The sequence below is a fragment of the Sinocyclocheilus grahami genome, unplaced genomic scaffold, assembly GCF_001515645.1.
Source record: "Sinocyclocheilus grahami isolate Dianchi unplaced genomic scaffold, SAMN03320097.WGS_v1.1 scaffold671.1, whole genome shotgun sequence".
Classification (NCBI taxonomy): Eukaryota; Metazoa; Chordata; class Actinopteri; order Cypriniformes; family Cyprinidae; genus Sinocyclocheilus; species Sinocyclocheilus grahami.
In genome coordinates, this window is record NW_015505850.1 from 128,546 (window position 1) to 141,953 (window position 13,408).

The window sequence follows — 13,408 nt, forward strand, 5'->3', positions numbered from 1 at the left end:
AACTGACATTACAACACTGCGGCTGAATTATTTCAGGTCATGATCCTGTAGATTCAGGATTTTTTTGTGTCTCTGTGAACAAATAATATATAATATTTCTCAAGCGTTGGTCTAAGGTCAGTTTTCGCTAAATCCATAAACCATAAATTTAATATTAAAAGCAGGAAAGAGGAAATGGAAAACATAAAGAATAATAAGTCAGCAGCAAGGGAATCATACTGATAACCAGCTAAATATTAATTCCAGCCAAAATGAGGCTACAACTCCCAGAGTTCACCTATTTTACACACCACCTGTGGACCCAGTTCTTTCTTTTTCTGCCATTTTAAGATTGTTTCTAGCATGATAAAGTGCTTGAGACTTGCATAAGCACTTGCTATTTTTCACAAGTGACTTTAACAAGCCAAACACACGTTCTGGTGTTGACCAGAAGTTTATAACCCTCTTCCTGGGTAGGTCTCACAGGGGTGTCCACGGGTTGTAGTTACTTCCTCAATGTCTCCTCTTACCCCGCTCTTTCCAATACATCGCCATGCACCTGCAAAAATTTTGCTGAGGCAATGCAGTAAACACACCTTGACAGAAAAAAAGAAATTCTTGAAAATATGCTACAATTGCATTTAAATGTTATTATATTTGTATTTAATAAAATAAAAAAATAAAGAAATGTATTTATTTATCTACTTACATCAGACACTAACACGACTACTCACCAAATAAATGAATATGTGGAAATTAAATAATGATTTGTTTTAAAATAATTTTAAAATCTTACCTGTATACAGTAATATCTTAAATGAAAGAAAAGTCTGCTACATATGTAAAGAAAAATCTGCCTAGCAACAAGATGAAATCCGCAACAAAATTAGAATAATGTTAATATATCTGATTTATGCATTATATATATAAATCAACAACTTTATATTAATAATTTGATATTTCTCTATCATTTTTAATTTTCATGGGATTGTAGTTCTTTCCCTCATTAACGCCATTAATTCGACAGCCGTACCTTTGTCCTTTTTTCAGATTTTCAAATACTTTTTTTGCAGCAAATAAAAGGTCGTAATGTTGTGATTCTCCCTGTAGCTGGTTTGTTTCATGGCTTATATTACCTTAACGAAGACTTAAAAATCCCAATGGGCACTTCCGGGACCAATGCAACAACAAAGACAAATGTGCGCAGGCATTACATTTCACTGTTCAAAAGCACGACTGACCAATCAGAATTAAGTATTTCTATCAATTATAACAATTTATTATGAAAAGTTTTAATGTGCAGCAGCACATCAAGGGTTTATTCAAATAGCCTGCATTTACATCTTTCCATTGGCGTACCAAAGGTTTTCCACTTTTTAGTCAGATAACCTATCCATAATTTTATAATTTGAGAAAAAAAGCACTATGACCAAATATCTTGCAGAAATGTTTTATCTTGCTAACCCTGAAGCCCTTAAACTCTAGGTTCATCCAAGTGGATTTGTTACTGTAATGGCTAAATTGCCACCTACTGCAGAGTCTCCATCTGAGCAGGATTTGTGCTTTGCTGGCACGTGCTCTGTAATGGATGTCAGCAATAGTTGGAGCTGCTTTGCTGCATTCCAATCATGGATTCTGTCTGCTAAACCGATTTAACACCTTCTCTAAAAACGAGACAGAATAGTATCAATCAGACGATGTTTGGCATGGGGTTGAAGAGATGTGATAGCCTTGGTTCTACTTCTTAACAAAGAAGGATCACTGCTCTGTAGGGAATTGTGAAGTGAGAGAGGAAGTTGGTTTAAATGAAACATTCTTGTAATTTCACTAGAATAACACTGTGGAACAAGAACGAGAGGGCGCCTCCCTGTAACACGAGCTGATAAATTTCTTGTGCGTTATTAGTTTATTGGCATAAAAGATATAGTGCTTGGCCCAGTGCCCTCAGCCTTTGATATGGTACATATTTGCAGTAGTGGTGTCCAGGTTTATAATGAAACAAAGCTAACCACATCTGTGATCTTTATAGGTTTGCCAGATGCATATCAAGGCAATCAAATGGGGTCTTACGATCCTAAAGCACATGTAGGATCCCAGTAACACTGCTACCCACAGTGGACCACCAGTGAATGAACTTTGGTATGGCGGGTTTAAAGACACACTGGTGTTGTATGAATACATGGGCCGTTAAAGATAAAGGCAACATATCAATTTGCTGAACAGACTCTATTATTGATTGTGACAGATTTTGGGCTCTCTCTTCAGCTAGAACAAAGAACAGAACACCCTTGGTTTTGGAGTGTAGCGTTAGCGTGAGAGAGAAAAACACCACGTTATTTGTCGGTTTTGAAAGGATAAAACACATTAACCTCTCTTAGCCACATCATTATGTTTCATCGCGGGTTTGCCAGGTATTCCTCTCCATTCAAGTGAGACCCACATTACTAACACTACTGCTCACACATAGGGTTATAAGGATTTAAACAAACATTAAACATTTAAACAAAATATTACTGGTAAATTACCCCACATTGTGCTACAGATATTAATGATGACTCACCTATTTCAAATAAATGCTGTTCTGCAGAGATTTGAACTCTGTGTTCATCAAAGAAAATTACAGCTTCCACAAAAATATTAAGCAGCACAACATTTTTCAACATTGATAATAATAAGAAATGTTTCCCGAGCACCAAATCAGCATATTAGAATGATTTCTGAAGGATCAAGTCACACTGAAGACTGGCTGCTGAAAATTCAGCTTTGCCATGATAGGAATAAATTACATTTTAAAATGTATTACCCTTTTAAATTAAGTTTATTTTCTGACCCCACTGGCAGACATTTGTTCTAATTGTTTTAAGTATAAACAAACTTCATTTTGATCAATTTCTCAGAAGCCTAGACTTTTTCTTAAAGGGATAGTTCACCTGAAAATACAAATAAAGTAATCATTTACTCACCCTTGTGACTACCCACCATTTACTCACCTTTTCTCATATTGTATGCCCTTCTTTCTTTTTCAGACCACAAAACAAGATTTTTTTTTTTAAATGTCCCATGAGTGCTTGCCCATATATTGGCAGTGTATGTAGATTAGCATCAAGCTTTTAAAAAAACCATAGAAGTATCACAGAACAGTCCCATGCAACACGTGCCGTATATTCCTAATGTTCGGGGGATATACAGTCATGGCCAAATATACAGTTTGCTGCTTAAGCTGTTGTGGTGTTTATTCACATTGTTTCTAGATTATTGTGTAGAGTGATCAGATGCATTTTAAATAACTGCTAAAAGCTTCATTGGTCAAAAAATTAACTTTTCACTGTTTTTTTATCCTGACACAAAATGACCAGCTAACATTAATTGACTAATCATATCAGCAGCACATGTGAAAGTGTGAATGAGTACTAGTCAGGTGAAATCCCCATCATACTAATTAGATTGTAAAAGCAGACTGATTGCGCTTCCAATCATTGTGTTCTTGTTAGCTATGGTTACCTCCAAAGAAACACGTGCAGCCACCATCAATTTGCATCAAAATTTGCCTCACATGCAAGGAAATTGCTACAAAGAATATTGCACCTGAAAGAACCATTTACCGGATCATCAAGAACTTCAAGGAGAGAGGTTCGACTGCAGTAAAGACGTCTTCAGGACGTCCTAGAGTGTCCATCAAGCACCAGGACCGTCTCCTCCTGAGGAGTCAGCTACAGAATCGAGTCACCACCAGTGAAGAGCTTGCTCAGGAATGGCAGCAGGTTGGTTTGAGAGCATCTGCACGCACAGTGAGGCCAAGACTTTTGGACAGCGGCCTGGTGTCAAGAAGGGCAGCAAAGAAGCCACTTCTATTCAAGAAAAACGTCAAGGACAGACTGAAATTCTGCAGGAAGTACAAGCATTGGACAGCAGAAGACTGGTGCAAAGTTATTTTCTCTGATGAAGCTCCCTTCGGACTGTTTGGGACATCTGGAATGATCATGGTTGAAATGGTTCTGCTTTCTGTTTTTCTGTTACATTCAGTCTTTATGCATGAGTGATGGTAGCTTCTGTTACTGGTTACGAAGTGTACCATTTTAAATGGATATTGCATGCTATTTGTTGTCAGCACCCTATTCATCTTTTTTGAAGCATAAACAGTCTATGAGTGCTCCTTAACAAAATACAGCATATTCGCGCAGCTCAAACACCGTGTCAACAGGTAGATGGCAAAATTCCTCCGCAGTGGCCTTGCCTCCACTTACTGTACCCTCCTGATGTTGGCTGAGCGATTCCACACATTAGACCTCTGACACCATGGGATTTCTCTCACAGGGCCTTTCCAAAGACCAATCACAGTTGGCGTCTCTCTTCACTAACACCTTTCTTAAGTTCAACCCACCCTGCCTGAAACCAAGTTATTATTTCTATGCTGTTATATAGCGGATTTTTAATCATATCAAATGTTAGCCACTGTGGATTAAAAAAAGAGTTCTCCTTTCAGCCCTTGATTTTAGCGCTATTCTAGTCTCATGTCTGTATTGCTTTTAAAATGTCATTAAACATTGGCTTTGCTCCAGCTTCTATACTGTGAAGTCATAGCTGATTTATTTTCTTGAAGGGTTAATGTATTTTTTCCCCTTCACTTTATCGCAAAACCATTTAAATTTTCACTTGTGAATCTGGTAATAAAACAGTCAGGAGTCAAATAATCTGTTTTATGACTTTCACATGAGCACAGAAAAAAAACACCCCAGAGCATGTTTCAGCTGAAATGTGCCTTAAATTCATGAAAGCGATTAGTCTGACAGCCTAAGCTTAAGAGCTTGGTGTATAAAGAGATGCAATCAGAGGTGCAAAATAAATGATTTTAATAAGCAGCAGAAAAATCTCACAAAGCATTGCAGGGGTCAAGCATGCCTGTCCAAAACTTGTGGCTACAATCCTAGGATGTTGTGGGTGGTTTCTAGGTTGTTCTGAGGTCTTGTCATCCCAAGGAGTAGATTTTGGCAGTTTTATCGTTCATCATATTAAAAAAATTAATTAAATTATTAAATTAAAAAGTTTCCTCAATTAGCTGCACGATTTGAGGTATCCTTTACGTTCACAGCACAAAACTTCAAGGAAATTAATGTAACAAAATTCAATAAGTTAAGGAGTTTAGAACAAATCATTAACCCCAAGAATAAGCAATAATGGTAATTAAAATAAAATAATAGTAAGAGTCTTGCCAAGCCACTGCTCTTCTGAATACTGTTGTAATGGTGTATTTCAGCATGTAACTCCTGAACTTACTCAACGGTCTGACTGTGATTAAATAAAGTTTAACTTGGCTTACTTTATTTTAATACCAGTCCAAGTGAGATTCTGGCATTGTTCATAATTTTCCACTGTTGTTTCTCTTTGTAGCTGCATTTTCACGGGGAGCCCAGGATAATTTCTCAGTCATACCCTGGATGATTAGAATTTCCATAATGAACATTCCTGTTTATCAAAACAAACGCGCGAGTTAATAAGGATCATTTGTTATCAGTGATATACTGTAGATATGTTGTATATATATATATATATATATATATATATAATTTATTATAATGAGATTAATTAAATAAAATCATGACTATGAGGATTTCCACTGAGTAAAAATTTATAAAAAAAATTTTTTTACATAAAGTACATTTTTATAAAGTAGGCTAGAGATATTGGTCAACCTTGTATAAATGATCTTCATCTATCTACTTGCATAAGTTAGAAGTTATAGATGTACATCTGTGATTTATTATATACACCAGTGAGAGAAAAAAAGCAGTATGCTATTTTTGGAACTGCTCTTTATCTTTTGGGAGGCCAGTGTGACAATCATAGACTAAAAAAACACATGGAAAAGGCAGCAACAGGAATAAAAGGGCCTATTCTGTGAAAATTCATATTTTGGTTACTTACAGTCTTGCTAAAGGTGGCTGGATTAAGTTGTCTGCTTAGTCACATGACCAGCTGTCCAGTGTAGAAGCTGGGATATCAGAGTGTTTAATGTCCTCTTTCCTCTCCGTTTATACTGTATACTGCACTTTCTCTGAAGAGAGAACAAAACAATCATTCTCCTGTTTTCTCTCCTCTCTCCACATCACCAAGGGACTGGAAGCCGTCCGCGTTCACTCCATCAATCTCACTCTCTCTCTCCAACCCAAAGCTCTGATCCAGTTTGAGACCCAGAGTCCCATGGAGATATAGAACTAAGGAAAATAGCCCCGCAAGGTTAGATCAACACGGTATCTGCTCAAGAATAGCAATGTGACAATAAAATGGTGTCTGAAAAAGGGGTTCATATTTTCTATAAAGTAATTTTCATTTCTATAATTATACATATGATGCACCACATGCATAATATACACAAGTGGGAATTGGTCCACTGGGCACATAGAGTACATACAGGTAAGTACAGGACTGTAAAGTTTATTATTCCACCCAGTAATTTGTTTTTGTATTATGCCAATTGCTGATATATGCAGTGCAGCCTCAGCGGCCTGCCACACTTAGCCTAGCAGTTGCTGCAACTTAATCAAGTTAATCAAGCAAATGCTTTTACAAGTCAACAGAGAACACCTTACCTGAACCTAAAAAGTGTTTATGAAAGGAAACACATTTGAAAAGCTTTTGCCATACAAGAAAACAGTGGTTTCTATCATTCAGCATAGTGGTTCTCAACTAGCGAGTCGTGACCTAAAAATTGGTCACAGGTCTGCTCTGAAAGAATCATGGTGGATGGTGGGTGAAAACACACAAACATTAAAATGACACTAACCATATAATATTGGATAGTTTGGATAGCAAAATAAATAGGATCAGCTTTTTAAACTTTGTAATTTTTAAAAAAAAACTCTTTCCATTCTTTGCTATTTCAGTTGTGCTTATGCTGCCTTCAGCAGCATATGAATGTGCAACTGGTAAATTTGTACCTCTTAGTTAGGCATTTAATATTACGATAACACATCAATTCGGAAACATAACACAGAAGCAGCCTGAACAAAATAATTATATTGTGAACAATGAACCACAATAAATATATCTGGATTTAAAAATGATGAAAATGTTTAATTTCTATCAGTAACTTAAAGATGGTAAATGTTTTGCTACATAAAGTAAACCCCAAAAGTTGAGTGATTACTTTATAGTTCACACCGCACCAAAAGATGCAGACCAGCACAGACAGCCGGCCAAGTACAGTACCTCTAAAAGATCTGCATTGTGAAACCAAGAAAATATGCTAGATGACTACAGATGACCACAAAATAGTGTCCATGAGTTCAAAATCATAAGTACTGTCATCAATTAGCCCTTGTCAGCTTTGGACCCAGTAGCCACACCAAACTCTAGTTAATGAAAATGAATTGCGAGTGATTGAGGCAAACCAAGCATCATATTTTCATCACGAAAAGCTCTTTTCCTTCAAAAGAGAAAAAATAAATGAATCAAAATACAGCAAAGCATGGAAGTCTGAAATACAAGCAGCTAGAGCCACTAATGAGAACCAACCGCAGGTGGTTACTAAGTGACAGTGGCTGAGTGGCAGGCCTGGAGCCTGGGCCGTAGTTGTTCACCTCCCGAGCCGCCCGCCCGCCTGCCTCTCTCTCCTCACTGCAGTGGCTCTCACTCTGGCAGGGCAAGACAGGGAAGCAGGGCGGCCTGAAATGAGAACCAGACCCCTTCAACCCTACAATTGGTTCTCTTCCCCTGGCTGTTTTTTTTCTGTGTGTGTATGTGTCTAAAATTGAGAGAAAAAAGGAGTGTGCACCAAAAATAGATTAGGGATCGTGTGCCAATGGTTTTTCAAGACTCACTTTTTTCACTCCCTCTAGTCACGCAAGTAGCCTGTCAAGACTTTGGAAAGCAAATCAGGAAAAAACAAAACACACACAAAAAGACAGAAGGAAAGACAAAAGGCCCTGTAGAGGTTGTAAAGGTATTTGTATCTCTAAGGAGTACGCACATAAGGAAGTGGGCGGGGCTAATATTTGAAACCCAACCCTACAATGAATTCACTTCACATGACAGATGTAAAAGTGCATATGAAGTCTCATTTTGACATTTAATCTTTCTTTCATAGGGCTAAAGAGACTGTGCTGCAATCTGATGGATGGAAATCTAGACATTATTTAAAGAAAGCATATTATGGGGCTCTTGGCGACTAGAAATATCCGTCTTTGTGGGCATGCCAAGCTTGGTCGGCATCGGTATGAAAGAACCCTTTAGACAAAGGGCAAAATACTATTTTTTTCTTCCCCTTCTGCTAAAATCATTACATTTGACAGTCGTTATTGTCATTACATTTTCAAAACCCATGCCAGGCCTACCCAGTGAAGAAAGCCAGCGAGCCCCTTGGAAAGGTTGACTGAAAGGTTACTCTTCAAGCTAACCTTGTTATGAAGGGCCACATGACTTTTTAAAGCCATCAAAGCAGTATGTCAGAATAAATTAGTCTCAGACGAGTTGTTCTAAGAGGCAACATCACAACCAGGCTTAATGTGTCTCCATATTGACCCACGCAGACACAACAAACTGACCTCATCAAAGTAAAAACGTCAGATGCCATACACAAACATTTAACAAAATTGATGATGCATCATTAAAACCTTGCAATTAAATAACACAGTCATTTACAATGCTTATTTTGCTTTTGAATGAGAGTTGTTATGTCCAGAAATAGAGTCCACATGGCCTGAGTGCTTTGACAGTGGTGTTTAGCTTCAGCAAACACAAAGAGTGCGTCATCAACAGAAAGTAGTGTGAAAAAAGCACAAGCTCTGCAACTGTGATCTTTCCAAGAGACATAAAAAACACATGTTAAACTGAATTTCCACAAAATATCTTGCATGTGAATTAGCTGATGTATGTGCTAATAAAGCAGACGGACTCTCCCTCACCCTCTTATGTAATAAGAACAAATTAATCCTCAGACCTTCCCCATGACGCCTCAATGAACTTTCAATCAAAATGAAATGAAGACTAGTCTAACTGCTAGCTGAAGCATAATAGATTTTTGTAATAGTTTACTGAGTTTGAGTTTGCACAGAGCAAGTGAGTGTCGTGTCCTCACAAAATGCAGGTCCAGTGCTGTACGCTTCTTGCCAACAAATTATGTAATGCTATTTTGTAAGTAAATTAAATGTTTCTCCTTACTTAATCTAAAAAAGTTTCAGAAAGCATGGCTTTATGATTGAATCTTTGCAATTTTATATAGTTTGTTTTGTTTGGATTAATTCATGGCTCAAGTATACAAATGTGCATTTCAAAACAAAACTATCACAAAATTTCTAATTTTCTTCGTTGCTGTGCACACAGAATTAATTATTGTGTTTAGAAACGTCATATGCAATGCTAACTCGCTGAGGAATTGACCAAAGTCTCAAGGCAATTCATTCCACTCGGCGGCCATCTTTGAAAAGCCTCTTGGGCAGCTATTTCAGTCAATCAATACAGCTCATTTCTCTTTGAATGGGGAAACATCAAGGTCCGTGTATGTTTTGATAGTTTGTTTTTCAATTTGACATGAAATAAGCAGAAACTAGAAAACAACGCCTTTCACAGAAATATTTATTTCAGAAATATTAATCTGCACCTGTAAGAATAAATGTTTTTTTTTACAATAAGGTTCATTAGTTAACATTAGTTAACTACTTTAGCTATCATGAACTAAGCATGAACAATACTTCTACAGCCTTTAATAATCTTAGTTAATGTCAACAGTTACTACTGCATTATTAAAATCAAAGGTTGTGCTTGTTAACATTAGTTAATGCGCTGTGAATTAACATGAACTAACTATGAACAACTGTATTTTCATTAACTAACATTAACAAAGATGAATAAATACTGTAATAAATGTATTTTTCATTGTTTGTTCATGTTAGTTAATACATTAACTAACATTAACTAATGGAACCTTATTGTAAAGTGTTACCGAATAAATTAATCTACTTTCTATGAAATGCATTAGGTTGCACAGAAGAATCTGTACAGTTTAAGAATAGGTACTGCTATAGCAGCAGAGGACTATATTATTTTGTTGAACAGAACTGATGAGGAAGAACTGATGACGTCACAGGGTCAGATTTGGTTGATCAATCAGCGGAAAGGGGCGTCATGACCACCCACATGTGGAAAACCAATTTTGAAGTCGTTTATTTGTTTTCTACCCATGAATCAAAAAAAAAAATCTTGTTTTTTTTTAACAAAACATTATTCGTTTTTCCGCCATTTTCTCGTTTCTGCTTATTTCATTTTAAATTGAAAAACAAACTATCAAAACGTACACGGACTCAATTCTCATAAGTTGTTCATCAAAGCTTACAATTTCATATTTGAAATCACCAATGAAATCTGACAACTGTCTCATTAAGTTTGTTTCTTATGCTAGAATAGTGTTAAAAAGCGTATTTTTCAGTCCAGACCAGCCTTACAACTTCTCAAACTGGTAAATTGCGAATTTACCGGTATTTTTGAAAAAGTCCTGTTAACACATGCCCTGCATTCCATTCGGAAGGGCTCATCCCTATGCCCTAAACACTTCAAAGGGTTTACCCTCCGGAGAGCTTTGAAGGGATGAAGGGTGTAGGGGTAAAAAAAACTATGTTTTTGGAACGCACTTCTGCGTCACCTTTCCAAGACAAACAAGGAGGCACCTTAGTCACACACTTTGTATGCTGGTTGACCCCCAATCGTCTTTTACGTTAAATATAATGTATCTTTGTACAATGTAATATGTATTTGTAATGTATATTGTGTCTATGTATTTGAAACATTTGAATGGACTAATAAAGGTAGCTGTAAGTATTTCTGTTGAAGTACAGGTGCATCTCAATAAATTAGAATGTCATGGAAAAGTTCATTTATTTCAGTAATTCAACTCAAATTGTGAAACTCGTGTATTAAATAAATTCAATGCACACAGAATGAAGTAGTTTCAGCCTCAGCGTCAAGGCTTCTCATTTACTTTAAATGGAGTGACGTCAAGTGTTGGCGAAATGAATTGTGGGTCCGTCGCGTCGCGTTGGGTCCGTTGCTCGCGGCAGAAGTTGAAAACTTTTTAACTTTTCAAGCGCCAACGCAGGCGTCAGTCAATCAGATGACCGTATGCAAATACCCTAGCGCAGACGCTAGCCAATCGCGTTCATGCAACACCAGAAGACTAATGTGATTGGCTGTTGTCACTATGGCGGTCGTGTCAGAACCAAGCTTCAAAAACTTTCTCCGTCAAGCGTTCACGCTGATGACCCGTGTGAATAGGGTGGAGCTTGAAGTGACGCGTCATTAATTAGCGATTGGCTCTTTTATTTAGAACGCGTTTCACTTTCTTCCATTTACAAGTATTATGAGTGCACCGTATTCTAAAGTCTTTGAACGGACTCACGTTCTTTTAATTTAACAGCTTCTCAAGTGCTCACTGCACATGCACGAGACGCTAAAAAGCACATATTTACGTAGAAATGTTGTGAGGTAGGCCTTAATAACTTCCGGTTTTAATGTTTTAGTCCAACGAATGTCCTTCGGTTTAAATGTTTTAGTTAAACCCACATTCAACAACTAGTTTCAGGGAGTCAAAATATTTTGTGGTCGAATGCTAGATGGTTGTTTGTGTCTCCATGGCAATACTCACTGGCAAGTCTTCTTAAACACAGTGTATGACATGTCCTGTAATCCAAGCTGTCTATGGCATGGCTCTAATGATATGTTCTGAAAGATCCACAAGTATGAGTATGGATGAATAATGACTAAATTCTTCCCCTTGTGGCAAGGTTTGTTACTGCCCCACTTTTTTGCAATGAGTTATAGGCTCTATGATTTAAAACCTTATTTTTGGCTTTAAAAAAAATTTATTTTGTAACTTATGAAGATTTATAGTTAATAAACTGTTTGAAAATTTACCATGTAGATCATATAATGTAGTCTATTGTTTTAGATCTAAAAGAAAACGTAAACCTTAACACAGAATATGTATACATATAATTAAAAATAGATCGAGATGATTAAGGCTCGTTACTGGAAATACATTTTAATCAGGCATTTTGTCAAATACAAAAAATAAAAAAGTATGCTTCAAAGGTTTAAGGTGGAAACTGAACAAAATTCAGTGTTTTCTGATCATCATTTACAATAAAAACACCACTGCTTATCATATCAATGCCCTTTGGATTATACTGGGTACAAAGGTAAGACAGATGGCTGGACAGTTTTTTGGACCACAGTGCTTTTTAAAAGTAATGTAAACAGATTTTATTCACCTATAACAACTGAACAGTGACTTGAACATCACGAGACACTTTTTAAATGAACACAAAACAGCTGAACATTTTTTATTTTCCTTTGAGGCAGCATGAATATAACACATTCACAGTTACAAGTGAGGAATTGTTTGTGTACAAAAGTGAAATATCTGCCATAAATATAGGATTCTTAAACAAGGAGAGATATATCCTAACCTCAGAAAATAATGGACCATAACTTTCAACTATAATACTGAAATGCTCCTGTGACCTTGAGGATCTGAACAAAGAAAAATAGTAACAATCACTTATGATTTTCTTCAATAGGCACTGTGGATTTTCAAAATAAGAAAAAAAGTTTAAAAAAGTTAAAATCCAGTAAAAATTATCAGTCTAACCTATGGCAAAACATTTTTTATCAAAAAGTTATCAAGTTATCAGTCTATATATTGTAACAACATCATAACCATTTTCACTGGCTTTGAGAATATTTGTGTTACAATCTGTGTTCAAAGAAACACTTGAGAACAAACATGAGTATAAAAAGGACAATACATTATTTCCAGTTACACTGACAGCTCTTTCAAGGTGCTGATAAGAGCTGCCATGACAATCTTTTCCATTTCTGTTATTGTTATTTCTTTGCAGTTTTTCAAATTCCTGGCACAGATAGCTTGTGTTAGCTGATTAAGTAGCAACTTGGTGCTTGATTTTAAAATGGGGGGGGGGGGGGGGGGTTTTTTTTTTTTTAAAAAAAAAAATTTATTTTCCTTAAAACCATGATGAGATGATGTTTTTGTCTTTCTACATTAAAGTAGACAAGCAATTTCCGAAGTAAAATTCGAAAATTTGTAGAACAAGATGATATATAATACTACATTATGTAGCCTGCTTAAATTTTATTTAATTTCTATATTATAACTGACATTTCGTTTGGTTTATGTTCTTATTTATTTCTTCATGTATTGTACATACTAGTACTGTTGCTAATTATTGAATCATTTATGTTACCAATTATGTTATTTCTCCACACACACAAAATGTTAACAGATACAACTTTGATTTAAACATGTATTAGTAAATACATGTTGAAATGAACTTGAACAATGAACGATACTCACACATATATATTATTAATGTTAACTAACTTCGTTTATATATATATATATATATATATATATATATATATA